This window comes from Gekko japonicus, unplaced genomic scaffold, assembly GCF_001447785.1.
Source record: "Gekko japonicus isolate JY-2015 unplaced genomic scaffold, Gekko_japonicus_V1.1 scaffold915, whole genome shotgun sequence".
NCBI lineage: Eukaryota > Metazoa > Chordata > Lepidosauria > Squamata > Gekkonidae > Gekko > Gekko japonicus.
In genome coordinates this window covers 624966-651384 of record NW_015173149.1, presented here as the reverse complement: position 1 = coordinate 651384, position 26419 = coordinate 624966, and the positions used below count along the sequence as shown (strand labels likewise).

General features: G+C 48.5%; 1 protein-coding gene across 2 annotated transcripts in view; it reads left to right on the top strand.

The window, feature by feature from the left end:
- MAP4 (microtubule associated protein 4) overlaps positions 1 to 26419 on the top strand; it is a 317020-nt gene that overhangs the window by 49502 nt on the left and 241099 nt on the right. For both annotated transcript variants that reach the window (XM_015422360.1, XM_015422359.1), the window contains exon 2: positions 19472 to 19520. The gene's annotated coding sequence lies outside the window, so the exon portion shown is untranslated. The remainder of the gene's footprint in view (positions 1 to 19471; positions 19521 to 26419) is intronic.

The window sequence follows — 26419 nt, the reverse complement described above, 5'->3', positions numbered from 1 at the left end:
CTCAAAACCCCCCCCTTTTTTTTCTTTTTTTTTTTCGGGGGGGGGGGGGAACCCGGAAATTTTTGGGAAAATTGAAAAAAATGCTACATTAGCACTTCTTTTTTCTTTTCCAGATTGAAAGTTGTTCTGTTACTTTAGGAACTTAAAATATGACTATGGACATTTTTTCTTGGCATGAAATTATCACAACTAGCATATTAAAAATATAGTGTATCCAAACAATTATTACAAACAGAATACCCACCCACATGCAGGAAACCCCAAAACTGAAACCTTTTTCTTGTGACAATAGCACCTCCTAAAGGAAGAAATGCATCTTGTTCTTGCACTGGAGAGTTCAGTTTGTAACCTAGGACTCGCTTGTCCTCAGTGCACAGAAATTAAATCAATCTGATACCATACGTATTTTTTAGAAATGATTTGAAAAATATTTGAACACCTTGTCTTAAAATATTTTATTCATCATGTTAAAATAAAACGTTCCATAATCAATTTTTTATTCTTTTTTCAATTTTTCCAATTTTTCGGGGGAAAAAACCAAAACAAGGCTTCAGGAAAAAAACAGGAAAAAAAGTTTTTTCCTGAATTTTTCTGGTTTTTTTCCGGGCTTTCACATCTCTTTGCATAACTTGGTTAGCCTCTGGAGCCATCCTTCCTGAGCTAAGACAAAAATGTGTGAGCCAGAGGCTAAAAAACTGTGAGCTAGCTCACACAAACTCAGCTTAGAGGGAACACTGGCCACAGGCCGCCATTCTGAAAATCTGGGATGTGAAGGAGCGGCTGATAGGCAAATAGGGGAAATAATATGGCAGATAATAGGGCAGCAAGCACCGGGAACAGCTTGGAAACTGGGAACAAAAAAACAGGGAAGAGAGGAGTGTTTTGGAGAACTTAATGTTTTTGTTGTCGGGCAGCTATGCAGTATCACAGCAGCTTAGGATCTGTGGGCTTTATTTCAAAGTGTTCACTCTTAGGCAAGGGAGAGCTCCCCTTGGCCAAACGGCTGTGCAGGACATCAGTGCCAGTAGGCACACTGGGCAGTAAGATGGCGGCATTGGTGGCCATGGACGAGTTTTGTGTAGATGCATTCTGGCTCCTCCTGTCTAGTGGCTTGTTGAAGTCTTGAGGACTTAATGTGTGTGCTTTATTTATTTTTCTCCCCCCCCCCCCATGGCTTTTAAGATAAAGCATCAACTAATGTCTCTATTCCAAAGTCAGAACTGAAGTTAGGTTGAAGATGATCAAGGGGTTGGTGTTGTCATCCAAGATAAGAACATAAGAAGACCCCTGTTGGATCAGACCAGTGAGGGTCCACCCAGTCCGGCATCCTGTCCCACACAGTGGCCAACCAGTTCCTCTGGAGGGCCAGCAACAGGGCATAGAGGCCGAGACCCTCCCCTGATAAGATCATCAGAAGAGTCCTCTTGGATCTGACCAGTGAGGGTCCACCCAGTCCGGCATCCTGTCCCACACAGTGGCAAACCAGTTCCTCTGGAGGGCCAACAACAGGGCATAGAGGCTGAAGCCTTCCCCTGACATTGACTGCCCCTGAATGTCAAGGTTCCCTTTGGTCACTATGGCTAGTAGCTCCATGAATCTGTCTAATCCCCTTTTAAAATTGCTTGACCCTTTCAGTCACCCCCCCATGGCAAATGTGAAGTTTGCTCATGATTATGTGGACCTTGCCTTGTCAAGGTAGGTTTCTGTAACAGTTCCCTAACAACCATCTCCAATAGGCCAGGAAAACTTCCCTCTGTTACTGTCCAGTCGAACTCAGTACCTTAGTGAATGGAATCCCAACTTCATCCCAGCAGGATTTCATAGGCCAGGACGCCAGTGCTCCCTCTAAGCTGTGGAGTCTTGTGAGCAAAGATTCTCCTTTGTGACCTACTGGCATGAAAGTTGTAAGCGAGCGATTTGGCGACTGCATCAGTTAGTTTGCTCTGGAGCCCTCCTTCCTGAGCTAAGACAAAACTGTGTGAGCCAGAGGCTAAAAAACTGTGAGCTAGCTCACACTAACTCAGCCTAGAGGGGACATTGGCTGCAATGCTCCCTCTAAGCTGTGGAATCTTGTGAGCAAAGATTCTCCTTTGTGAGCTACTGGCATGAAAGTTGTAAGCGAGCGATTTGGCCACTGCATCAGTTAGTTTGCTCTGGAGCCCTCCTTCCTGAGCTAAGACAAAAATGTGTGAGCCGGAGGCTAAAAAACTGTGAGCTAGCTCACACGAACTCAGCCTAGAGGGAACACTGGCCAGGAGGAGGAAAGAACGAATCTATAGGTGGTGGCTTTCACAAATGCCAAGAACCGTGTCAGCATAGGCGTGCATCAGAAGGATAATTCTGAATCATATCATCTTGTCTAGACAGCGCTGTCAACTCTTACCACCTCATCCGTTTTCAAATTAGCATGCAAATTGGATCAGAAAGACCTTATTCACAAAGAATCATGTAAAAGTGCCACCATTTTATAATTGTTCTCTCTGACTTCACCCTAGGAGACATCAGTTTTCAAGCTACATAAATAGTTGAGCTGGATAGGATTCAGCAGATGCAGCCGTAGTGAGAGAAAAAATTCATCTTTGCTACTGTCATCATCCTCTCATAGGCTTTCAAGTGACCTCTGTAGACCTGATCTGGCTGATTGGTGTGAGTCTCCTCCAGCAGTATTGAAGACGTCGGCCGACTTGTTAGTTAGCTCAGCTCATCAGCAATGTTCTCTTTAAGCTGTGGAGTCTTGTGAGCAAAAATTCTACTCTGAGCAACTGGCATTAAAGTTGTGAGCGAGCAATTTGGCCGCTGCATAAATTAGTTTGCTCTGGAGCGAGTTTGGTGTCGTGGTTAAGTGCGCGGACTCTAATCTGGGAGAACCGGGTTTGATTCCCCACTCCTCCACTCACACCTGGGTGGATGACCTTGGGCAAGCTGTAGTTCTGATAAGGGCTGTCCTTGAAAAAAGAGCAGTTACTGTCAGAGCTCTCTCAGCCCCACCTACCTCACAGGGTGTTGTGGGGAGGGGAAGGGAAAGGAGTTTGTAAGCCGCTCTGGGACACCTTTGGGTAGTGAAGGGCGGGGTATAAATCCAGTCTCTTCTTCTTCTATATCTAATTCCCAACATGCCCCCTCCGTGCGGATATCTAAATCAGCACATCGGGGGCACTTGTGGGTCAGGGAGATTTTCCTGCACGTTTGGGGCAATCCCCATAGGTGCAGAAAAATCTGAAAACTTGGAAAAAATATGCAGGGGATATTTAAATCCCCCCAAAAGTAAAAGAGTGTTCCTTGCGCAGGCGCAGGGAATGCTCTGAGAATGGCTTCGCCGCCAGGGAGGGAGAGAGGGAGGGGGCGGGAGAAGGCTTGGCTGGCCGGCGGCTGTAAGCCATTCAGGTCTCGCCGCCACCCGGGGGGAGGGAGAAAGTTTGGCTCCCAGCTTAGGCCCCCCCGCCACCGGTGGGGGGGGGGGAGAAAGCTTGGCTGGCAGGCCAGCCAGGCCTCGCCGCCGCTGCTAGGGAAGGGGGGAGGGAGAAAGTTTGGTGGGCTGAGTTCAGGTCTCGCCACCCGTGCTGGGGGGGTGAAGAGGGAGAAGGCTTGGAGGGGGGCGGGCCTCGCTGTGGGTGCCGGGGATGGGGGGGCAGGGGAGAAGGCTCTCCTGCGGCTGTTTCCTTCTCCTCCCGTGGAGCTTCCCCCCCCGCTAGTATCGCGGGTCCCCCTTCTTGTCCTTCCTGAGCTAAGACAAAAATGTGTGAGTCGGAGGCTTAAAAATGGTGAGTTATAGTGCTCAAGTGGTTAAGACGCTGAACTGCAGGCTGTCGAAGGTCAGTAGTTCAGCAGTTCGAGACCCGGGTGCCGCATGACGGAGTGAGCTCCCGTCTCTGGCCCCAGCTCCTGCCAACCTAGCAGTTCGAAAGCAAGAAATTGCAAGTAGATAAATAGCTACCGCTTCGGTGGGGAGGTAACAGCGTTCTATGCGCCTTGGCATTTAGTCATGCTGGCCACATGACCAGGGAAACATCTTCGGACAGTGGTGGCTCTTTGGCTTGGAAACGGAGATGAGCACCGCAACCCTAGAGTCGGACTCGACTGGCTTTCGAGCAAGGGAACCTTTACCTTTACCTAGCTCACACGAACTCAGCTCAGCGGGAACACTGCTCCTCAGTAATCTAGTGGGCTGGGATGGTATTCACCCTGACCTGGATAGCCCAAGCTAGACCGATCTCGTCAGATCTCAGAAGCTAAGCTGGGTCCACCCTGGCTAGTGTTTGGACGGGAGACCTCCATGGAGTACCAGGGTCATGGCGCGGAGGCAGGCAATGGCAAACCAACTCTGAACGCCTCTCGCTTCGAACCCCCCCCCCTCGGCGTCTCCATAAGTCAGCTGTGACTCGATGGCTCTTTCCCACCACCACCGAGCTGTATCTACGGGAGGAAGCGGATGCCGGTGAAGGACTCTCCTCGGTGGCTCCTTTGAGCGTGCTGCTCTGTGCATGCAGTGTTAATTCCCACTCTTTGCTCGTTGTTGTTCCTTAACGATGTTGTAATATATTTGCTGTAAGCAAGATCGCTGAGGAGGCTTTCCAGGGAGATTTTTCATTTAATGCTTCAACCCGGGGGAAGTTCTGAATAGTACTTATGAAACAGGACTCCCTGTGAGGATGACGTGATTCGATCGAAAGCATATTGCTGAAGGCTTTCACGGCCGGAGTTCATTAGCTGCTGTAGATTTCCCAGGCTGTGTGGCCGTGGTCTTGGCCTTGTAGGACCTGACGTTTCTCCAGCGGCTGGGACTGGCATCCTCAGAGGTGTAACACAGAAAGATGGGAGTACTCTCTGTGTCGAGGTGAGAAGAAAAATGGTAGGCAGGTAATTTTATATCTACTCAGGAAGGTGGGGTAAGATAAAGGCTCCCTTGCTCGAAAGCCAGTCGACTCCGACTCTAGGGTTGCGGTGCTCATCTCCGTTTTAAAGCCGAAGAGCCAGCACTGTCCGAAGACGTTTCCGTGGTCATGTGGCTGGCATGACTAAACACCAAGGCGCACGGAACGCTGTTACCTTCCCACCAAAGTGGTACCTATTTATCTACTTGCAATTCCTTGCTTTCGAACTGCTAGGTTGGCAGGAGCTGGAACTAGAGACGGGAGCTCACTCCGTCTTGTGGCACCTGGGTCTCGAACTGCTGAACTACCGACCTTCCACAGCCTGCAGTTCAGCGTCTTAACCACTTGAGCCACCACAGCTCTTGTAGGACCTGACGTTTCGCCAGCAGCTGTGACTGGCATCCTCAGAGGTGTAACACAGAAAGATGGAGTACTCTCTGTGTCAAGGTGAGAAGAAAAATGGTAGGCAGGTAATCTGTATCTACTCAGGAAGGTGGGGTAGGGCTGAGTCATTATCTGGTAGGAGTTCCCCAGGCTGTGAACATGCTAATGGAGGGGCTTTCTTGAGGAGGTTCTTTTTTGAGTAGATATAAATTACCTGCCTACCATTATTGTCAGAGAAGCAGGTGAATGCAGCTGCAAAACAAAAAGCAAAATCACAACCAAGAAACCACTTCTTCCATCTCCATTTAGCCTGGAAGAGGGCTGCCTGTCTTGATTCGGTTGATCTGGACATGTGGATCCGTGCCACGGTGATGTCAAGACTAGACTGCTGTACACGAGGTCTGCCCTTGAATCAATTGGAAGCTCCAGTTGGTGTCAAATGGCATGGCTTGGTTACTATTGGGGGCTAGTTTTTAGAGGATAGCTGGGGAGAGCCCGGCAGGGAACGTTTATTGCACCCATTCTGCAGCCACTACCTTGGCTACCTATCAGTGACAAGCAGTGTTCCCGTTAAGCTGAGTTAGTGTGAGCTAGCTCACATTTTTTTAGCCTCCGACTCACACATTTTTGTCTTAGCTCAGGAAGGATGGCTCCAGAGCAAGCTAATGTATGCAGTAGCCAAATTGCTCACTCACAACTTTAGTGCCACTAGCTCACAAAGTATAATTTTTGCTCACCAGACTCCACACCTTAGAGGGAGCATTGGTGACAAGTCCACCACATAGAGGTGGAAGTCAGCTCCTATGTTTAAACAAAACAACCAGTTGCCAAACAGATTTTGATTTACTTTAGACAACCTGCACTGGGAGAAACGGCACTGAATAATCATCAGTTCAGTCTTGGTTGCAGATTGTGCCAGAGAATAAATCTCTGATTATGTATAAATTTTCTAATGTTCATATAGTGCTCATGCCCAATATGCTTCTGCAGCTTTCTTCCCATCCCCAGTCCCCACCATTTATATCAACTAATAAATAATGTAGCTTTGAGAAAAAAGGTTGAGCATTAGTAACAACCAGGGGTCATTTGCTGCCGGAGCGCCCCAGAGTGGCGCTCCGGCAGTAAGGAACCCAGGCCCCACCCCCGCCTGTGGAGAGACTTGGGTGGTGGTGGATTTAAATGCCGTGGGGCACCTGGAGAAGATCGGGCAGGGAACCCAGACATGTCTTGCCTCCCTGCCCTTCCCATCTCCAGCCAGGCCGCTTTTGCGGAGAGACTTGGGGAAGGGTTGGGGGGGGGATTTAAACTCATTTGCATACGCCTTATTTTAAACATGCCTGCCCTTTGTCAGGGGGTGTGGCATATGCAAATGAGTTATGCAAATGAGCTCCTGCACCTCTTTTTCTGGGAGGTGACCCCTGCTAACAACCAAACCTCTTCATATTCTTTGTTGCTATATCAGAGATCAGGGAAGTTTCCCTTCTCTCGCCCCCCCTTCTTGCACCAAGTTATCTAGGAGTCCTGTTCCCTGACCTAGATGGCCCAGGCTGGCCCGATTTCATTGGATCTCAGAAGCGAAGCCGGGTCCGCCCTGCTTCCTGCTTGGGTGGGGGACCACCGAGAAAATCCAGGGCCGCTGCTCAGAAGCAGGCTGTGGCCCAACCACCTCTCCTCATCTCTTGCCGCAAAAACCGAAGAGTCGGCTGACGCTTGACAGCTCCTCAGCCAGTGTTCCCTCTAAGCTGAGTCAGTGTGAGCCAGGTCACAGTTTTTTAGCCTCCGGCTCACAGAGTTTTGCCTTAGCTCAGGAAGGAGGGCTCCAGAGCAAACTAGTTTATGCAGCAGCCAAACTGCTCACTCAAGACTTTAATGCCCGTAGCTCATAAAGTAGAATTTTTGCTCACAAGACTCCAAAGCTTAGAGGGAGCTTTGCTCTTAACCAGCACCACTGCCAGAAATCCTGTGGGGAGTCGTGCCTCGCCAGGCCTGGCCTGAATGTTCCAGTGGATCTCCCTGGCCGCGATAGCTAAAAATGTGCCGCCTCTTACTCTGGACCTCAGATCCAGCTAAAAATGTGCCGCCTCTTACTCTGGATACTCCCTCAGATCCTTTAAATCGGCACTGTAGGGTTTTAACCTTTGAGGCATGCTCTCTGCTACTGTGTGCCACAATTTTTAAATTTGCTTCATCTATACTCCACTTTCCTCCCCGGTGGAGATACGTAGTCACTTAACATCGTTCTCTTCCATTTTTCTCCTCACAACAACCCTGTGAGGTATGTAGGTCAGCTGTTACGAATGGTAGCCCAGTCTTATCCTGTCTCTGTGGAATCCCTTCCCAGCACTAAGTTTCATCCTTTTCCCTTTGTCTTCACATGGTTGAGATGTGTCTTGCCCTGGTCCTTACCCCCACATTGGTCCGTCCCCCCTTTTTAATTGAAATATTTGAACAAATACAAATAACAATGTCAACAGTGTAAGCAACAATTGAGCCAGGAAGTGAATACGATACATCCAAACATCAGTTAACGTCAATTCTGCAATAATACATTCAACCTTTCAAATTTGACCCCCACGTTGTTGGCTGGCATCAGAGGGGCATATGCAAAGTGTAATTTATTTATTCTGTTAGATTTATATACCACCCTCCCCAATGGGCTCACCCAATAGGCTCAGGGCGGTGTACAACAGTTAAATATACAATTAAAACAGTATTAGAATAACAATTTACCCATAAAATACCATATAATTATAAAAGTTGTCAGATGACTAGTCAGAACAGGCCCGGTGGACAATTGGCCTGAATAGATTGGGCAGAAAAAGTTAGGGCCAGAAAAGCTGGAGGAAGGGAGAGGGGAGACATCCGCTGCCTCAACCAAATGCCCGGCGGAAGAGCTCCGTCTCGCAGGCCCTGCAGAACTGCAGTAAGTCCCACAGGGCCTTGATCTCACATGGGAGCTCATTCCACCAGGCAGGGGCCAGGGCAGAAAAAGCCCTGGTTCTGGTCGAGCCTAGCCGGACGTCCCTGGGGCCAGGAACCACTAACAGATGTTGATTTGAGGACCTCAGTACCCTCCAGGGCTCATATGGGGAGAGGCAGTCTCGTAGGTAATGATATCAGGTCACAGTAAAAGGTAAAGGCTTCCCTTGCTCGAAAGCCAGTCGAGTCCGACTCTAGGGTTGCGGTGCTCATCTCCGTTTCCAAGCCGAAGAGCCAGCGTTGTCCGAAGACGTTTCCGTGGTCATGTGGCCGGCATGACTAAACACCAAGGCGCACGGAACGCGGCTAAACACCAAGGCGCACGGAATCTACTTAAAATGTCTTGCTTTCGAGCTGCTAGGTTGGCAGGAGCTGGAACTAGAGACGGGAGCTCACTCCATCATTCGGCAACTCGGGTTTCGAACTGCTGAACTACTGACGTTCCACAGTCTGCATGGGGAGGGTCGTCCTCCTTGTCATAAACCTTGTCACGTGTAGCTCTCTCCTGGGACGGTGCACCTTCTTAGTGAAATTAAGGAACTCACACTGTATGTCAGACAGCCCTGGAGAAGGGATGGAGAAGGGGGATTCTCTTATGATGTTCAAGCCATTCAGGAATGGACTGTGTACCGCTACACTTTTCAGTCCTAGTGTTCTCACAGAAGGGGGAGTCAATGTGTAGGCGGCGTGTTTAGTTTGGAAAGTGAATGATGAGAAACTGGATGGGTGTGAACTTTCTCAGTCTTTCCCAGGGTTCCCTGAAGTCATTGCTGGACGTGGTTCCGTTAGCCTGGCAAGTAGGAGCCTTCGGCCGTTAGGAACTGACAGTGTGATTTATCCCTTTAGCCTTGCTTCCAGCAACAAAGAGTCGTTCAAATTTTACCAAATTAGCAGTTAAGGATGATTCTTGGACCATGTGTCCAACGAGGCTGGAATGAGTTTATAAGGAACGGTCAACCTTGGGCCGCATAAATCCTGAACCCCTCTTGGCAGGAGTTTCGAAAGAGCTGGATCACATTTGTGGCTTGCAATATAAATGCCTAAAACTGGCTGCCTCTCAGGCTGAGTGTGTGCTGCCATTTTTTTTTGCGTCTTCTGCAGTTTTGTTGCTGTTTTGTGGGGTGTTTATTCCACGGTCAGTGAAAGGTTGCTGGCCGCAAAACCCAAGGGGGGGGGGGGGGGGGGCGGCTTGTTGGTAAACAATACAGTATTGAACTCTGCTTCACTCTGCTGGATTCCTGTGGAATTTGGACGTTGTCCACACTTTTAGTGATCTGGTTTAGGGGCTAGCAGACCAAGTTAGGAGTTGGGGCGCTCTCTTGGACCTGCTCTTGTGGATGGATAAACAGAAGGAGCTCCTCCTTTCAGCTCTATCTAGCTGGCAAAACCCTCCAGATTGGACTAGGACAACACACTTTATGTGGGGCTTCCTTTGGAGAGGTCGTCGCCGATGCTCCCTCTAAGCTGTGGAGCCTTGTGAGCAAAAATTCTACTTTGGGAGCAACTGGCATTAAAGTTGTGAGCAAGTGATTTGGCTGCTGCATAAAGTGGTTTCCTCTGGAGCCCTCCTTCCTGAGCCAAGACAAAAACGTGCGAGCTGGAGGCTAAAAAACTGTGACCCGGCTCACGCTAACTCAGCTTAGAGGGAACACTGCTCCTGGCAACTTCAGTTGGTGCAAAATCTGGCAGGATGACTCCTGTCTGTCCGGGGTTAGCTGCTTGGAACATCCAAGTCTGGTTCTTCATTGATTCCACTGGCTACCTGTTTGCTTTCTTCCTAGTTCCAATTGTTTTGTTGTTCCTTTGGAATGGTCTGCCAGTGCGAGTGTGGAGGATACTTTCCACTCCCTGTTTTCCGAAAGGTGTGATTTCAAAGCACGTTTTGTGGAGAGTAAATGGGTTTGGGGAGGTCGGGTTGTACTGCTTTTGCCTTGTTTGTTATCTTGCCTGTTTGATGCTCTTTGTTGCTTGGTCAGCCGCCTTGAGTTAAAAGAGATAAGGTGGGAGACAGATATTTTAAAATAAAACTTGATGCAGATCAAGGAGGGCAAAGGGGCGCAAGGGTTCATCCAGAATGCTAGGTCAGATGAGTCGGTCTCGTTTGAAGGGGGGCCGCTAACATAAATTAGCATCTGGAGTTTGGATGACTGTGCAGGAAAACAGCCAAACCTTATTTAAAGGAAATACGATCCAAAGAGCTTTAGCCAAAACCCTTGTATGCTTTGGCTCCAGGAGTTCCGTTTGTGTGTTGGGGTGGGGGTGGGTTAGTGGAAGCTGCTGCCCTGGTCTTCGTGATGAGTGAGCCCAGCTTTTAAGCAAAAGGGAGTTTCTGGATTCGGACTGGGGTCTATTTTTAACGTCAGTGGACTGTGGCCTGTCCAGAACTCCTGGTTTGGCTTTCTCAAGTATAACTGCACTCAGGCATTGCAAGTCCTCCTCTGAGCTAAAAGCAAAGGTTGCACAGAATGTCTGCGAGGGTGGTGGAGTGCGCTGTTGGGTTGCTACAGACTGGTGGCGGCATAAATGGGGTTTGTGTGTGACTTTTTTGTTCACGGCTCTGTTGCACTTAGAGGAAGGAACCCAATACCTTTTCTGAAATGTTTGAATGCTGAACGTGTGGACTGCGCAGGTGTATTTTATTTAAACTGGAGGGTGCAAATCATAAATGTGAAGAGTTTTTAACCATTTTGTTGTAAACTAATCATACTGGTCTCGTATTTCATGGCAAGAGAGGCAGCTTTGTGTGTCAAACTATCCTTGTATAATATATCTCTTATAATTAAGACAGTATGGTAATGTTGCCTTATATCAGGGGTGTCAAACATGCAGCCCGGGGGCCAGATCAGGCCCCCGGAGGGCTTCTAACAGGCCCGCAGTGGAACTGGCTGTCTTCTGCTTCTCCTTTCAGTTCTGCTGCTGCTGCATCATCGTAGGTTTGCAGCTTACAGATACACACCTGAACAGCATACTCAAGATTGCAACAGCACAGACATTTTGATGCATTAATTCAGTGCAAGAGGTGTCAGTGATCAGGCACGGTTAAATAAACAAAATATTGCAAGAGGGTTAATGTTTTAAGCATGATTTTAAGCTCATACTCTGCCACAAATTTTGTTAGTCTTTAAGCTGCTACTGGACTCTTCCTCTTTTCTACTGGGTATATTGGGGCTTCTGTCTTGCGGTGGAGTGACACATCACAGTTACAAGCCAGGTACAAGTCCCTGCTTTAGAATCCCACTTCAGCAGACACCAACAGCCTGCCATTTGGGCGGCTTGCGCTCAGACATGACATTTAAATGAGAATTTAATCCACCTATAATTTTATAAAACTGGGTTATTGTGACATCTGGACGCAGCCAGACCATTTTGCTTGGCATCCTGTGGTCATGTGAGGATGCCAAGCAATATGACTGACTTGAAGGTTAAGGCTGCAGACTTGCGTGAGCTTATTTGGAAGCAACTCCTGTTGAACAAAACAGAACGTAATCAATGAGCGGTCGGGTTAGAACGGATAAAAGGAAGTACTTCTTCACCCAAAGAGTGATGAACACATGGAATTCACTGCCACAGGAAGTGGTGGCGGCTACAAGCATGGACGGCTTCAAAAGGGAATTAGATAAGCATATGGAGCAGAGGTCCATCAGTGGCTATGAGCCACAAGGGATAGATAGGGGCTCTGGGGCAAGGGATGCTCTGTCTTCTTGGTGCTTGGGGGGGGGGTCAACAGTGGGAGGGCTTCTAATGTCCTGGCCCCACTGCTGGATCTCCTGATGGCACCTGGTATTTCTGGCCACTGTGTGACACAGAGTGTTGGACTGGATGGGCCTTTGGCCTGATCCAACATTGGCGTCTCTTATGTTCTTATTTATTTATTTAACCTTCGACTTCTATCCCGCTCACCCCCTAGGGGCTCTGAGCGGCTTACAATTTCAATTAGCCAATCTAATCTAGGACCACATATGAAGGGGAGGTGAGAAGCCTACCAGGCACCCTTTTCCTGTTGTAGCAGATCTTCTTATTGCGATGATGTGTAAGAAGCAAGGACCGGTAGTTACTAAGCAAGAATAGTGAGAGGGAATCTATGCAGTTCTGTTAGTCATCGTTATAATTTGAGAACGGAGCACATTATGGCATTTAGCACATTATGGCATGAGGTCAGGAACACAGCATCGCCTGACTCTTCCTGGCCCAAGAGATGTCAAGTTGGCTGCTACTAGAGCCAGGGCTTTTTCAGTGGTGGCTCCATACTGGTGGAATGAGCTCCCGGAGGAGATCAGGGCCCTGCGGGATCTTTTACAGTTCCGCAGGGCCTGCAAGACGGAGCTCTTCTGCCAGGCATTCAATTAGGAGCCACCACCCCACTACCACCAACATCGGTGGCTATGGATTGGCTTAGGCCTGGAGAATGCGCCGCACTACCGTGCAATGCCAAAGACCCTGGAATTAGAAGCATTGGTTGTATGTTATACAATATGCCATTTGAACTACTGATAGACGATCATCAGCACTAGCAAATCTGTAAGCCGCCCTGAGCCCACTTGTGGGGAGGGCGGGGTATAAATAGAATAAAATAAATAAATAAATATTTAGGTTGCTGGATGGCATAGAATAGGGTTTCAGGGTCCAGGTGGAAGCCCATAATGCTAAATATGATACATGGTTTACTTAGTCACTTAAATAATGCTCAGTCTCAAAAGTTGGATATCTCCCCCCCCCTTTCGTTAACAAGTAAAGGAGTATGAAGATCGGATTTCATCTATGAAGATTTGCTTTCTTGTTATTGCCACTTTCAATTTTTTGTCATATAGAGTACACTTTATAATTTCTTTAGCGCATTTCTTCCAGTTTCCTTGGGTCTCTCATACTCATTCTAGGGACTGGTTTCCATCTGTATAATTTGACCGTGCAGGGGTGGAAGGATTCACCCTCTGTCCCTTCCTTGCGTGGCCTCGATCCAAATCAGGACTGCACGTGCCTGCAACTGAGCTGTGAAAAATACCAGGGAGATCTGATCTCCTCCGTTTGGCACGGTTTTGCCCTGTGCCGGTGGTTGTCGCACAGTGGCAGTGAGTTCTGTATGCCCGTTAAAGTTGGTGCGACGTCTGCTTTCGGATAACCCTGACCAGTGTTCCCTCTAAGCTGAGTTAGTGTAAGCCAGCTCACAGGTTTTTAGCCTCCAGCTCACAGATTTTTGCCTTAGCTCAGGAAGGGTGGCTCCAGAGCAAACTAATTTATGCAGTAGTCAAATCGCCTGCTCACAACTTTAATGCCGATAGCTCACAAAGTAGCATTTTTGCTCACAAGCCTCTGCAGCTTAGAGGGAACATTGATGGAGATCATACATTCCTTAAAATACAACAGCATTTTTGTTTTTTAACCATTACGTTTTTCTTTTGCTTTTTTAGGCGTCGAAAGTGATCGATAACCATTTATCGCTTATATTATCAATTCCAACCAATCTGACTATATGAAGAGCTATACAAGATCATAAAAAACCTGCTAAGGCAGGCTTCAGAAAACATTAGCATCTCATTTTTAAAAAACTTTTTGTTCCCCAAGTGACAAATTTATTTTTCGGGGGGACCACCCCCCATCTTAGAGTCCAGTCCTCATCAGTAAGTGTACTTGTTGTCTCATCTTCTCTTCCTCTTTTACAGTCTTCTTCCTCATTATCTTCTTCCCTTGTTGATCCAAGTTGTTGCAGCAGACATTGGCCAGTCTTGAGGATAGAGTTCATTCTTCCCTTCTATCGCTTTAATCCATATGTCTTCTGGAGAATCCAACCACTCTTTCACCGGACAGATTATTATTTTATATTTTCAGGATATGTCCTTAAATCACATCCCTTCGCTTTAAGTGTCAGTCCTCAATTTCAAGAAGGTCAGGATTTAACATATTTCTTTTAACTTCCAATTGTGTTTTTAAAGGCTTAAAAAAAAAAAAGTACTATAATTTGCAAGTGACAACTAATTTTTTGTGTTTATCCACGCTGTGGAACAGTAACTTGATTCTGAGCAGGGATGTGTCCGAAACTTGGCCGCCTGACCTGTGTGGAAAGCGAGCCTGCCATGCCTTTGGTGTAAACACTTGATTTAAGGCTTTGGCAAGTCCTAATGCTGGCCAAGAGCCCAGCTGGAAGATAGCGCTTCACCAAGAGGTGCATTGTATCTGGTTCTGTCCTTTGGACCAAGCTAGGATTACTATCAGGGGCAGAGACCGTCTCCTCTGGCCAAAGAAATTGTTCCAAAGAGACTGAGGGCTTTTTAGCGCAGACCTGGCCTGTTCTTCTTCAGAAACTGTGGCGCCCTAAAATGAGATCCAGTGCAGTCGAGGGCAGCTTTTTGGACTTGGGCTAAAACCACTTAGTCATGGCTTCGTGGTGTGTCCCCATGGCAAGCCATTCTGGGCTTTTATTCCCCATCCACAACAGAGGAATGATTCCAGAGAGACTAGAATAAGTGCAGTAAATACTGTTCTTTATATTAAAAGCAAGAATACTGTATACTCAATATGCCATAACCAATGCTCCCTCTCAGGTGTGGAGTCTTGTGAGCAAAAAGTCTACTTTGTGAGCTCCTGGCATTAAAGTTGTGGGTGAGCGATTGGGCTGCTGCATAAATCAGTTTGCTCCGGAGCCCTCCTTCCTGAGCTAAGACAAAAAAATGTGTGAGCTGGAGGCCAAAAAACTGTGAGCTAGCTCACACTAACTCAGCTTAGAGGGAACACTGGCCATAACTCCTTCTTGCTGCGGTTAGTTCTTTGCTTTGTATGGAACCCCACCCCAATCAGCTGAGGTAATTGGGGAGACGCTGCTCTCTGCGACTGCAGGAACCGCATGCAGCGAGGCCTTTTCGTCTGACGCATCTTTGTGCACCTGTTCCTCCCAACAGGTTCTCCTCTCTTCCCTTTTATCCTCACGGCAACACTAGGAGGCAGGCAGTGTTCCCTCTAAGCTGAGTTAGTGTGAGCTAGCTCACAGTTTTTTAGCCTCTGGATCACACATTTCTGTCTCAGCTCAGGAAGGATGGCTCCAGAACAAACTAATTTATGCAGCAGCCAAGTTGCTTGCTCACAACTTTAATGCCAGTAGTTCACAAAGTAGGATTTTTGCTCACAAGGCTCCATAGCTTAGAGGGAACATTGGAGGCAGGCTAGGCTGCCGGAGAGTGATCAGCCCAAGGTCACCCAGCAAGCTTCTGTGGCCGTGGGTGGATTTGAACCTGGGTCTCCCAGATCCTAGTTCACTACACCACGCTGGTGCTTCCTCTGTGTTATACTGACACAGCTTTGAGATGCCCGGAGAAGCCTGCCTTGTTCGGTCCTTATTAAGGAAAACGGTGCAAACCTGGTAGTTCCCTCTACATCTCCAGGGAAGTTTGGCATCTCAGGTTGTAGCTGCTGGTATTAAAGGGGTAGTAGTGGTAGTCTCTCAGTGGTTAAGCCGCTGAACTGCAGGCTGGAAGGTTGGTAGTTCAGTTCGAGACCCGAGGTGCCGCATGACGGAGTGAGCTCCCGTCTCTGGTTCCAGCTCCTGCCAACCTAGCAGTTCGAAAGCAAGAAATTGCAAGTAGATAAATAGCTACCGCTTCAGTGGGAAGGGAACAGCGTCCCGTGTGCCTCGGTGTCTAGTCATGCCAGCCACATGACCATGGAAATGTCTTTGGACAGCGCTGGCTCTTCGGCTTTGAAACGGAGATGAGCACCCCAACCCTAGAGTCGGACTGGACTGGCTTTCGAGCAAGGGAAACCTTGACCTAGTGGTAGTGCTAAGACTTGTGGCTGTTCTAATTGGATCTTTCCTGTATAACCCTGGATGAATGGAGGTTGATCTGCAAAATTTTATTTACTAATTCAGAAGAAGAAGAAGAGCTGGTTTTTATACCCCACTCTTCTCTACCCTAAGGAGTCTCAAAGTGGCTTACAAATACCTTCCCTTCCTCTCCTCACAACAGGCGCCTTGTGAGGTAGGTGGGCTGAAAGAGCTCTGAGGGAACTGTGACTGGCCTGAGGTCACCCAGCAGGCTTCATGGGGAGGAGGAGGTAGGGAATCAAACCCGGTTCTCCAGATTAGAGTCTGCCGCTCTTAGCCCAACCACACCACGCTGGCTCCTAATTTAGGAAATGTATATGGTGCCTCTCCAGAGACCTGCTCTGGGCAGGTAAGTAGGGATCTGGGACAAACACCCCAAAGGACCAAAATAATAATAATAATAAGACGACAAGAGAAAGAGATTAAATTTCTACCCCGCCCTTTACTACCCAAAGGAGTCTCAGAGCGGTTTACAAACTTCTTTCCCTTCCCCTCCCCACAACAGCCACCCCGTGAGGTAGGTGGGGCTGAGAGAGCTCTGACAGAAACTGCTCTGTGACAACAGAGTGTTGGACTGGATGGGCCACTGGCCTGATCGGACACTGGCTTCTCTTATGTTCTTACGTTCCATTTTGGCAGCACCATGGGGTCGCAAGGAGTCGGACTTGACCGTGCAACTGAACAGTAACAGAAGCCCGAGCAGAGCCAGTGGCACAAAGGCTTTGTCAGCAGGGCCTGTGTGCGAATATGGAACTGCTTCCCCATGGCCCCTCCCCAAGAATAGGGGGCTCTTGGAGCTTGAGTTTCTCGAGCTCAGCCACCACCTCGTCGCCATTACTGTGACCTCACGACCTGGTGTTCAGGCTTTCTATATAGGAGGTGGTGGCTCAGCGCTAAGGAGGGAGCCACGCCCTTGCCCCCAGGTGATGTCTATCTGAGCGGCATCGGTTCTCTTGGGATCTGTGAATAGCCTTTGGAGCTCTGTTGATGGGAAGGAGTCATGCTGTGAAATTGAGGTTGAAGGCATTGTTTTTTGGCCGTGCTGTGCCCCTTTTATTGGCAGCCTGCTCGGGCCTCTGCTGGTTTTAAAAAAATTTTTGCTTCCCACTTGGCTGTCAGATTGAATATGCCCAGGATCATAACCTTCCGAATGTCGCACGAGAGGAAATTTCCCATCGTGGTGGCTGAGAGAATCGGCAGGATGAGAAAAGCAGACTCATTAGCTCGTGTCAAAATGTTCACTCTGTGCCCGCCTGCCCCCACCTCCCAGAGTCATCCCAAGAGTTGCCCTCAGGACCAATGAAGGTTTCGATATGGAGAAAAGAGGCGCTTTGAGGAAAGCTGCGTGCGTCTAGACTCTTCCGGCGAGGCTGGAGTACAGAAAAGAGGCAGGGAGGTTCTGCGTCCTGCTTGGTTCTGTGGCGCGTGAGGAGATAGAACCCTTGCCACGGGCAGCTGTCCCGTTGTCAGGATCCCGGCTCTGCTCCGCCATGCGTCTGAGCCCCGTGGCTTCCATGCGACGTGTTCCTAGGATTCCCCGGGGTTCATCAGTGAGGAAATCAGTAATGGCAGAGCTGAAAGTCAACTGCCAAAAAGTATTGGGTGTGAGACAGCCGGCGTGTGCCGAGTGTGACCTAAAACAAACACGCCATGGCACAGATCAATGGGCAAAGGGTAGCGAGGGGCTACAGAGGTTGAAATCAATGGCCGGGGTTTTTTTTTAGAAACGAACATGCCGGGGAAGGGGGAGTTGAAATTCCTAGGCAGTGAAATTATTCATAAGTTTCTCTCCCCCCCCCCCCAAAAGAGCTTTTCTGTGAAGAACACAGGCATTTTTTGAATATGCCATTAGTAAGTAAATGACTAAACTGAGGCTACTGTACTTTGGTCCCGTTATGAGGAGACAGGGGTCACTGGGAAAGACAGTAATGCTTTGAAACGTTGAGGGTGGTGGGAAAAGAGGAGGGTGGACTGACTGAAGTCTGCAAGACCCGAGCAAGGCTGGTAATGAGAGGGCGCTTTGGAGGTCGTTAATTCATAGGGTCACCAGACGTCAGAAGCAACTCGATGGCCGTTAACACATACACACAAGTAATGTTTTCAGTGCGCATGGGTGGGATCTTATTTGGTATGGTGGTTAAGTGTGCGGACTCTAATCTGGGAGAACCGGGTTTGATTCCCCACTCCTACCCTCGCAGCTGCTGGATGACCTTGGGCAAGCCGTAGTTCTGATAAGAGTTGTCCTTGAAAAAGAACCGTTTCTGTCAAGAGCTCTCTCAGCCCCGCCTCCCTCCCAGGGTGTCTGTTGTGGGGAGGGGAAGGGAAAGGAGTTTGTAAGCTGCTCTGAGACTCCGAGTGAAGGGCGGGGTATAAATCCAATCTCCTCCTCCTCCTCCTTCTTCCTCTTCTTGGAGTACATGTTACAAGAAGGGAAGGCAGCAGGCCAGGGCCCCCAGCGCACAAATTCTGCTTTTTCCCTCTTGGGCTGGCCAACTGCTTTACCTGCTGCTGGTCTATAGAGCTCTTTTGTCTCTGGGCCGCTGACTGGGGAAAGGACAGACCACACAACTTGGTCACCTTGATTTGGCCTCCAGCTGTACAGTGGGAGGGCTTCTGGTGTCCTGGCCCCACTGCTGGACCTCCTGAGGGCCCCTGGTATTTTTGGCCACTGTGTGACACAGAGTGTTGGACTGGATGGGCCACTGGCCTGATCCAACATTGGCATCTCTTATGTTCTTATGGGTAAACATGTGGAGCAGAGGTCCATCAGTGGCTGTTAGCCACAAGGTATAGATAGGAACTCTCTGTCTGGGGCAAGGGATGCTCTTTATTCATGGTGCTGGGAGGGAGGGCAACAGTGGGAGGGCTTCTAGTTTCCTGGCCCCACTGCTGGACCTCCTGAGGGCACCTGGTATTTTTGGCCACTGTGTGACACAGAGTGTTGGACTGGATGGGCCACTGGCCTGATCCAACGTTGGCATCTCTTATGTTCTTATGGGTAAACATGTGGAGCAGAGGTCCATCAGTGGCTCTGAGCCACAAGGTATAGATAGGAACTCTCGGTCTGGGGCAAGTTATGCAGTAGCCAAATAGCTCGCTCACAACTTTAATGCCACCAGCTCACAAAGTAGAATTCTTGCTCACAAGACTCCACAGCTTAGAGGGAGCATTGGTTACCGTAATGGAAGCTTATGCTTAAGAAGCTCCTAGAACTGGGTTAGTACTTAATGACCTTCTTGCCTCCTGAATGGGCGAAGGGGAGGCCATACGGACCAGACGATCAAAGACGGTGCAGTAAAAGTCGTGACAGAGGGTTCTGGTGGTTTTCCTGAGTTCCTCTGATAGCCAAACTATTGTGTGCATGTTCTGAAGCTAGAGCAGTTTGCTAGAACAGCAGTAATTGTGTGTGTTTCTTTAAATTTTGCAGATCAGCAGTTTGTGAGAGTCACGACACGTTAACAGAGCATCTGTTTAAGGTAGGAACTGCTTTTTTGATGCCCCGCTGCGTGCTTCAACGTACACAGGCCACTCCAACCCTGCAAACATGTCTGCAGAAGTTAACTATCCCACCTGTTTGTGACCTTCCTCTGGTCTCAAAGGAATGAGCTTCTGTGAGGCATTTCAGTAACGTTGCCTTGGAGGCCACTTTTCCTTTTCTGCAGGCAGCCGTTGATGAGCCTGATACTGGTGTGAGCCCATACAGATCTCAGGAGCAGGGGCGGATTAATCATTAAGCAGACTAGGCACGTGCTTAGAGCACCAGAGCCAAAGGGGGGGCACCACAAAGTTGGGGAAAAGGATGAAAACTTGTGAAATATTAAAATAGATGTTGTATTGCATTCTTGTAGAACCTTATGTAGCCCAAACTTGGCTTAGTTTGCACAGTATATTGTGTTATCATATGAACATAAGAACATAAGAGACCCCAATGTTGGATCAGGCCAAAGGCCCATCCAATCCAACACTCTGTATCACACATTGGCCAGAAATACCAGGTGCCATCAGGAGGTCCAGCAGTGGGGCCAGGACACCAGAAGCCCTCCCACTGTACAGCTGGAGGCCAAATCAAGGTGACCAAGTTGTGTGGTCTGTCCTTTCCCCAGTCAGCGGCCCAGAGACAAAAGAGCTCTATGGACCAGCAGCAGGTAAAGCAGTTGGCCAGCCCAAGAGGGAAAAAGCAGAATTTGTGCGCTGGGGGCCCTGGCCTGCTGCCCTCCCTTCTTGTAACATGTACTCCAAGAAGAGGAAGGAGAAGGAGGAGGAGATTGGATTTATACCCCGCCCTTCACTCAGAGTCTCAGAGCAGCTTACAAACTCCTTTCCCTTCCCCTCCCCACAACAGACACCCTGGGAGGGAGGCGGGGCTGAGAGAGCTCTTGACAGAAACGGTTCTTTTTATCTGGTCAGACAGGTCAACCACTAAAATGGACTGGGGGTCAGTGTGGAAAGGAGGGGGGCACCAAGATTGGTCAGTGCTTAGGGCACCAGTGAGCCTTCATCCGCCCCTGCTCAGGAGGCAAAGACGGGTGCTTTCTTGAGCTTCGGGCCCTGACTTACTAGGATGACTTAATGTGGGCGATCAAGTCCTCGTGGCAGAAGAAAAGAACAAGGATCCAATAGCACCTTAAAGACCAACAGAATTAGTAGCAGGGGAGGAGCTTTTGTGAGTCACTGCTCACTTCTTCAGATACAAGTGACTCATGGAAGCTCATTCCCTGCCCGAAATTTTGTTACTCTTACAGGGGCATCGAACTCATTTGTTACGCGGGCCGGATCTGACATAAATGAGACCTTGTTGGGCGGGGCCATGCGCGTCATAAAAGGTAATGCCAGGTAGCGGAGATATAAACTTTATAAAGGGCACAGATAAACACAATTAAAGATTTTTTAAAAACTTTAAATAACACATTTCCAGTGAGTTCGACACCCCCTGCTTAAGGTGCTCCTGGACTCTTGCTCTTTTCTCCTGCTACAGGCAGACAAACACGACTACCCACCTTGTAGTTTGTTCAATTTATTTAAAATATTCACGTTCCACCTTATTTCCTTAGTTTAACAAGTGGCAAAGTTGGCAAAGATGAGGTCATTTCTGACTTGGAATGCATTGGAGATGTTGCCAGTGGCATATCTGGCTTTCTTCTCAAAATGCTTTTTTTTTTTTTGACTTGACGTCATCTTCTAGCTTTCTGTCGCTTTAGATCTGTTCTGTGTAAGGCTCCCGTAAGTGGGCTTGTTTATATCAGGCTACAGGCAAATCCATATCCTGTGATTAAGCAGTTTGTCTGCTTCGCTCTTACTAGGATCGGGTTTTTTTGTATGGCCTCTTCTGCGGACAAGGTATTTCTCACCTGCTGTCCCTGCAGTCTTCACAACAGCCCTTCAGGGTGGGCAAGGATGATTACCGTATTGCAGATGGGAAGGCCGAGGCTGAGAAGGGACCGCTTGCGGAAGGCCCACCCAATCTGTACTTCCAGCTTTATTTTTAAAATTTCTTTTGATTTATATCCTGCCCTTCCTGCAAATGGGCTCAGGGCGGGTCGCAATTTTGTTGTTGTTCAGTCACACAGTCGAGTCCGACTCTTTGCGACCCCATGGACCACATCACACCAGGCCCTCCTGTCCTCCATTGTCCTCTGGAGTTTGCTCAACTTCATGTTCGTTGCATTGATAACACTCTCTAACCATCTCTAACACTGTCTAAGCCTCTCATCCTTTGCCGTCCCCTTCTTCTTTGACCCTCAATCTTTCCCAGCATCGGGGTCTTCTCCAGTAAGGGCTCCCTTCTCATTGGGTGGCCACAGTATTTGAGCTTCAGCTTCAGTTTCATTATCTGGCCTTCCAGGGAACAGTCAGGGTTGATTTTTTTTAGGATTGACTGATCTGATCTCCTTGCAGTCCAAGGGACTCTCGAGAGTCTTCTCCAGCACCATAATTCAAAAGCATCTATTCTTCGGCACTCGGCCTTCCTTACGGTCCAACTCTCACAGCCATACATGACTACTGGGAGTACCAGTGCTGTCACAATAATAGAATACAATAAATTACAGTCTTCAGAGGTTCAGACATAAATTAAAAAATCTAACATTAAAACAGTAAAAATCCAGTTAAAAGTGGGCATTGCGACAGATTTCAGGTTACAGTTCCCATAGGCTGGGAACGAGTGGGCTGGAGCCGAGCCACAGAGGGTTAATAGCAGCATACCACTATGGCTGCAACAAGGAGGCCAGCTGGTGGACTTTGGGCTCCACCGAGTCCCATCTTAACATTCCTAACACTCAGCACACAGGAAGTGCCCTCATTTAGCCCATGTGGGGAGTCACTTCCAATGCAGGGTACTCTCCCTTGACCAGTTGCCTGCCCCCAGGGGTGTTTACAAAGGTGCTGGAAGGCTCTTGTGTGTCCAGGGGATGTCAGCCATCCTTATGATGGAAGAGGGCAACCAGGATGGTGAGAGGGTTGGAATCCAAGTCTTATGAGGAAAGGCTGAAAGAGGTGAGTATGTTTAGCCTGGGAAAGAGAAGGCTTAGAGGGGACATGATTGCAGTCTTCAAGTATTTGAAGGGCCGTCATGTAGAAGATGGAGCAGATCTATTTTCTCTCGTTCCTGATTACAAGACTAGATCTAATGGGTGGAAATCACAAGGGAGTCGTTACCGGCTAACTATCAGGAGAATCTTCCTAACTGTCAGCGTGGTTGAACAGTGGAACAGACTGCCTCGGGAGGTGGTGGATGCTCCTTTGCTGGACGCTTTCAAGCGTAGGCTGGACAACCCTCTTTCGGGTATGTCGTAGGGCTCTCTTCCGGCTCTGCTCCTGCAGAGTGCAGGGGGTTGGACTTGATGACCCGCAAAGTCCCTTCCATCTCTAACATTCTATGGTTCTATGTCTTTGGTCATTCATTTGGCCAGCTGCTTGAAGCACCTCACCACGTCTTCGGAGGCATGGATTTGTTGTCAGCAAGGAGAAGAGCTATCTGATTACTGAGCAAGAAATTCTCCATCCATTCCTGTTTCGCCAAGGTCTTCCACTTGAAGGAGAGCCAGTAAAAGACCCAACCGTGACTGCATCCAGTCCTGAAGAGAAGGGGCAGAGAGGACCTGATTACGTTGGCACAATCGGCTTGGGGCACTGGCCTCTTGCTAGGATCTGATACTGTAAGCCAGTTTCCATGCCGGCCTCTACAGAAATGGTTGCTTTCTCATCAGAATCTGATCGCCACGGGTAAAAAAGAAACTGTGAAAAGGAAGATCACGAATAACAGATTATCGTTATTATAACCGAGGGTAAACGTAATTTGAACTGTAAAGAATTTGTACTTTTACGAGAACCATAATAGAAGTTTTTAGGGATTGGTTTAATCATTTATAGTTTTAGAAAGCATATAAATGGAAAAGAACTATGGAAACAAAGGTTTAAGATGGAAATTGTATTGTAACAGCTACTATATAAGCCGCCTTGATAGCAGAGCCCACTTGCAGATGGCAGCGACCCATGGAAAGTAGCTGGGAACAGAGGCCAGGATGAGCATTGACCATCTGGCCTGGGGGGGGCACGTGCCCGGGACTCTTAGCCAGTTAGAGGGCAGTGCCATGTTGGGGCACGTGACCGTCGTCAGGGCCTCTGTAAACAGAGAGGAGGCAGAAGGTAGCGCTTGCTTCTCAGGGAGCCTGTGCCAGTCCTAAGGAGGAGAATGACGTTTGTGATCGGTGCACACCGTAGGAGTCCTGCACATCACGACAGACTGGTTGAGCAAGGAAGAAGAAGAAGAGATTGGGTTTATAGCCTGCCCTTCACTACCCAAAGGAGTCTCAGAGTGGCTTACAAACTCCTTTCCCTTCTCCTCCCCATGACAGACACCCTGGGAGCTAGGTGGGTCTGAGAGAGCTCTTGACAGAAATCACTCTTTTTCAAGAACAGCCCTGACAGAACTATGGCTTGCCCAAGGTCATCCAGCAGGTGAAAGTGGAGAATCAAACCCCGTTCTCCCAGATCAGAGTCTGCGCACTTAACCACTACAGAAAACTGGCTCTGGATCAGAGGGAGTGGAGGCACCATCCCTGGATCTTCAGGCAGATCCGTTCCCACTCTGGAAAAATCCGTGTCTGTCGTTGCAGGCAGCCTAAACTCCGAAATGCCCCCAAGATGTGTAGGTTGCCACTGGGGTGAGTGGGACAGCGTGAGGAGCCCCTGATTTTAGGACTTTGCTTTTGCAAATGGCAGCTGAGGTTCTTGGGACGACTGATTCTTTTTTTGTGCAGGATGGCCACAGGATAGTCTCGATGGGAAAGACCAGCTAAGAAGCAGTGTTGGAATTTCTAAGGTTAAAGCGCTTGGGGCTTTTTAGCTTGGAGAAATGACGGCTTGAGGGGTGACATGATCGAGGTTTACAAGATTATGCCTGGGATAGAGCAGGTAGAGAAAGAAGTACTTTTCTCCCTTTCTCACAATACAAGAACTTGTGGGCACTCCGTGAAATTGCTGAGCAGTCGGGTTAGAACGGATAAAAGGAAGTCCTTCTTCACCCAAGGAGTGATGAACACATGGAATTCACTGCCACAGGAGGTGGTGGCAGCTACAAGCATGAACGGCTTCAAGAGGGAATTAGATAAGCATATGGAGCAGAGGTCCATCAGTGGCTCTTAGCCACAAGGTATAGATAGGAACTCTCAGTCTGAGGCCAGTGATGCTCTGTATTCTTGGTACTTGGGGGGGCAACAGTGGGAGGGGCTTCTAGTGTCCCGGCCCCACTGCTGGACCTCCTGAGGGCACCTGGTATTTCTGGCCACTGTGTGACAGACAGAGTGTTGGACTGGAGGGGCTGTTGGCCTGATCCAGCATTGGCTTCTCTTCTGTTCTCATGCTTCACACTGCTGCCTTCATGGGCCAGGCCAGGGGCCTCCAAACTTGCTTATTTATTTTTATTAACTTATTTATTGGATTTGTATCTCACCCTTCCCTTAACGGGCTCAGGGCGGGTTCTGTCAATACAAATATAATACAACAATATCAATACAATGCAATTAAAACCATGTCAAAACATATAAAACACACAACTCTTATAAAAAGTCAATTGCCTCAGTGGCTGATAGTACTGGGAATAAACTTCTCAGAGATATGTACAGTTTAGGATCTCAGACCCAGGCCATAAGATTGGAAGAGCCACATAGAATAAATGTCAGATGTTTGAGAGCCACAAGACACCAACAAATATTACACATGTTGACTGGGAAATATGCGAATTTGCTTTGTCTCAAGTGCACATTAAACGAGACTGCCAAAAAATCTGTGCCAATAAAGGTTGACTGACTGACTGGGACTGCCAAAAAATAACAGCAAAATAATAACAAAAGCAGTGAAAGCAGATATCGATAATGATATTTGTTTGTCCAATGATATTTAAGAATATGAACAGAAGAGACGCCAATGTTGGATCAGGCCAAAGGCCCATCCAGTCCAACACTCTGTATCACACAGTGGCCAGAAATACCAGGGGCCATCAGGAGGTCCACCAGTGGGGCCAGGACATTAGAAGCCCTCCCACTGTTGACCCCCCCAATCACCAAGAAGACAGAGCATCACTTGCCCCAGAGTGCCTATCTATACCTTGTGGCTAATAGCCATTGGTGGACCTCTGCTCCATATGCTTATCTAATTCCTTTTGAAGCCGTCCATGCTTGTAGCCGCCACCACTTCCTGTGGCAGTGAATTCCAAGTGTTCATCACTCTTTGGGTGAAGAAGTCTTTCCTTTTATCCGTTCTAACCCGACCGCTCAGCAATTTCATGGAGTGCCCACGAGTTCTTGTATTGTGAGAAAGGGAGAAAAGTACCTCTTTCTCTACCTGCTCTTTCCCATGCATAATCTTATAAACCTCAATCATGTCACCCCTCAGTCGTCGTTTCTCCAAGCTTTGCTAATGATATTTAGCATCCCTGGCCGACCTGCTGGGAGCCGCACTGTATGTGTGAAAGAGCCGCATGCGGCTCCCGAGTCAGTTTGGCCGCCCTTGGTCCAGGCTGTTCAGACAGGGAGCACGTGGGAGCTGGGCTTTTACCAGATGCTCGAGACCCCTCCTAAGTGCTGAGCAGTTGGGTTAGAACAGATAAAAGGAAGTACTTCTTCACCCAAAGAGCGATGAAGGAGAAGAAGACATTGGATTTATACCTCGCCCTTCACTACCCAAAGGTGTCTCAGAGCGGCTTACAAACTCCTTTCCCTTCCGCTCCCCACAAAAGACACCCTGGGAGGTAGGTGGGGCTGAGAGAGCCAGTTTGGTGTGAGAGCCAGTTTGGTGTAGTGGTTAAGTGCGCGGACTCTAATCTGGGAGAACCGGGTTTGATTCCCCCACTCCTCCACTTGCACCTGGCTGGATGACC